The 3,666-nt window shown below is 36.4% G+C and overlaps 1 protein-coding gene across 5 annotated transcripts in view; it reads right to left on the reverse strand.

The window, feature by feature from the left end:
* The window catches only part of LOC106466577 (homeobox protein extradenticle-like), a 114,762-nt gene that overhangs the window by 97,074 nt on the left and 14,022 nt on the right, over positions 1-3,666 (reverse strand). The gene's annotated exons all lie outside the window — the stretch shown is intronic.

Raw genomic sequence — 3,666 nt, forward strand, 5'->3', positions numbered from 1 at the left:
CAGATCTGTGGTAACGAATAAATAAATACATAATGGTGTTTTAAAATAACCAGATCTATGAAAGGTAACGAGTAAATAAATACATAATGGTGTTTTAAAAAACAGATCTGTGAACGGTAACGAGTAAATAAATACATAATGGTGTTTTAAAGTAACCAGATCTGTGGTAACGAGTAAATAAATACATAATGGTGTTTTAAAATAACCAGATCTGTGGTAACGAGTAAATAAATACATAATGGTGTTTTAAAATAACCAGATCTGTGGTAACGAGTAAATAAATACACAATGGTGTTTTAAAATAACCAGATCTGTAGAAGAAGACTTATGTAGAATATAAACATTTTGTGACGTTTCATAGTGAATACGGACATCTAACAGCGTGATGTTTCACGTTCTCACCATATTAACTACGTCTGTTCTTTAACAATAGTGTACATACATTGATAACGAGGTGAACCCTGACATCTAACAACGTGAGGCTTCACGTGTTCTCTCCGTGTTAACTACTTGTTTGCTTGTTTTTTAATTTCGCGCAAAGCTACAGGAGGGCTATCTGCGCTAGCCGTCCCTAATTTAGCAGTGAAAGACTACAGCTAGTCATCATCACCCACCGCCAACTCTTGGGCTACTCTTTTACCAACGACACATTGACCGTCACATTATAACGCCTCTACGGATGAATATTTAGTGTTATTCACCACACGTGTAACGTTCAACAATATTTAGTGTTATTCACCACACGTGTAACGTTAAACAATATTTAGTGTTATTACCACACGCGTAACGTTCAACAATATTTAATGTTTTCACTCCACGTGTAACGTTTTACACTATTCTTTTCACTCCACGTGTAACGTTTTACAGTATTCTTTTCACTCCACCTGTGATGTTTACAGTATTAAATGTTTTCACTCCACGTGTAACGTTTTACAGTATTTTTTCACTCCACATGTGACGTTTTACAGTATTAAATGTTTTCACTCCACGTGTAACGTTTTACAGTATTAAATGTTTTCACTCCACATGTAACGTTTTACAGTATTCTTTTCACTCCACATGTGACGTTTTACAGTATTAAATGTTTTCACTCCACGTGTACGTTTTACAGTATTAAATGTTTTCACTCCACGTGTAACGTTTTACAGTATTCTTTTCACTCCACATGTGACGTTTTACAGTATTAAATGTTTTCACTCCACATGTAACGTTTTACAGTATTCTTTTCACTCCACATGTGACGTTTTACAGTATTAAATGTTTTCACTCCACATGTAACGTTTTACAGTATTTTTTTCACTCCACCTGTGACGTTTTACAGTATTAAATGTTTTCATTCCACATGCTCTAGTCCCTCCTCTGTTTTACAGAGACTCAACAGGTAGAAAGAAACAAAAATGCATAGTCACAAATCACCGCAAAACCAAGGTTCGAACTGCTGGTCCCACAGAAGATCAGGTGTAGTGATTTGACAGAAGTTAAGTAAGTTAATACAAGGAAACAAACATTGATCAAGGTAGTAACGGTAATAAGTCTGATAGTAAGGGAACAAAATGGCGTATTTGGTACAAATAAAACAATATTCTAGAACAGACAAAATTGGAAAATTGTTTTGTGCTTACTAGAAAAGTCACGTGAGTAACAGTAGCACAGAGGAATACAACCAGGAAAATACTTCAACATAACATATTCGCTCTTCCAGTGTGAAAAAAGAATATTTCTAAAACTGCCACAGTGTGAAAAAAAGAATATTTCTAAAACTGCCACAGTGTGAAAAAAGAATATTTCTAAAACTGCCACAGTGTGAAAAAAGAATCTTTCTAAAACTGCCACAGTGTGAAAAAAGAATCTTTCTAAAACTGCCACAGTGTGAAAAAAGAATCTTTCTAAAACAGCCACAGTGTGAAAAAAGAATCTTTCTAAAACTGCCACAGTGTGAGAAAAGAATATTTCTAAAACTGACACAGTGTGAGAAAAGAATCTTCCTAAAACTGCCAAACCTGCTTTCCTAAATTACTTGTATCAACTGACGAAATTAGAGGAATTTGGTGGCGTTTCCGACCCCACGTTACAGTCGTAAAATACATTCAGATCATACCATAACTCTACACAAACTTAATTTGCATACAACAAAAATGAGGTTTGACTCGTGCTAGTTTACAAGTGGGTTTGGTCTTCCAAAAATATGCATATTCCAATTATCCTTTAACTGCTCTGTGGTGCACAGTATGTACACTTGTTACGTTTTGTCTGCACGCCATGTCTCAAACTAGTCGAAAAAGCAACAAGAGTCAGTTTTCTACATTACTAAGTTAATGCAGGCTATATAGCAGAATCCCGAACAGCGCTGCCATTTGAGATAATCAACAACAAGTTGTTGTTTAGCATAAAGCTACGTATGTGTGTTCTATCAAAGTCACATCGAGCTATCTGCTGTGTCTACCGAGTGGAATCGAACCCCCGACTTTATCGTTGAAAGTCCGTAGACTTCCAACTTTCTCAGCAAAGCTACGCAATGGGCTATCTGCACTCTGTCTACCGCAGAGAATCGAACACCGGATTTTAACGTTCTACGTAAACTTACCGAAAGCCGCAATAACTTGTATTACAAGTTCTGTACCAGAAAGACTGCTGTATATTCATAATGAAAATTTACCAAGGATTTTAGAAGTCGGTATCTCGAGAGAAATGTTTTTAAAACAACTACTCAGTTTTGATATCTCCTTCCTCGTCCCTCACTAGATGTTTTAATGATTACTGAGAGTAGTAACAATATTGATGTTATTTGGACTCTTACAGTGTTGGGACCCGTGAAATTCGTGGTTCCGTAGACAATTTGGTGCATAAGCGGTTTAGTTTGTTGTTAAGTGCAAAGCTACACAATGGGCTATCTGTGTTGTGCCCACAGGTATCGAAACCGGATTTTGAACGACGTAAGACCTCAAATTTGCCACTGAGCAACCGTGGGCTAAATGAGTTATAAACAAATTTGTTAGAAAAAAATAAAGCGATGGGGTCCTGGTCCTCGGAAAATATTGGTGGGTTTCATGGATCACTACAGTCCCAATCATCCACCTATCGGCAAGTATGTAAGGTATCTAACGTGACATTCACAATCGCGCTGTTGTCATGAGCCACTTCGTGGCTCGCGTGTAACATATCTCGCATGACATTCATTTAACCATGCTGCTGTGATATAACACCTTCTGACAAACATGTAAAATATTTAACATGATTTTCACTTATTCATGTGGCTGCGACAAGATAACAGCGATGTTCAATAATAGCAAGTACAAATATGCAACTCGTCGAAAGGTATTGTTCATAAAACATCCAACAGGGGGAGCTTGGATTGGAAATATCATGCAAAGAAGCTTGAAAAGTGTCGTAAAGTTACGATTACTCGACAGTAAAAACAAGTTATTAGTTTCTTATTTTCAGAATCTTACAATTGCTGCAAACAAAGATAAACAGTTGATTTTGTAAAATTATATTACAAGTTGTTTATTATCATTATTACTGACGTTTAATTATCTTATTCCAACGTAAACAAGAAACACATTACTTTCTATGACAACTGAAATCAAAGTTCTGTAGTTCACGGTCTTGTTCTCAATAATTCTAGGCCCGGCATGGCCAGGTGGATAAGACGTTCGACTCACAATC

Source organism: Limulus polyphemus, unplaced genomic scaffold (assembly GCF_000517525.1).
Source record: "Limulus polyphemus unplaced genomic scaffold, Limulus_polyphemus-2.1.2 Scaffold2307, whole genome shotgun sequence".
NCBI lineage: Eukaryota > Metazoa > Arthropoda > Merostomata > Xiphosura > Limulidae > Limulus > Limulus polyphemus.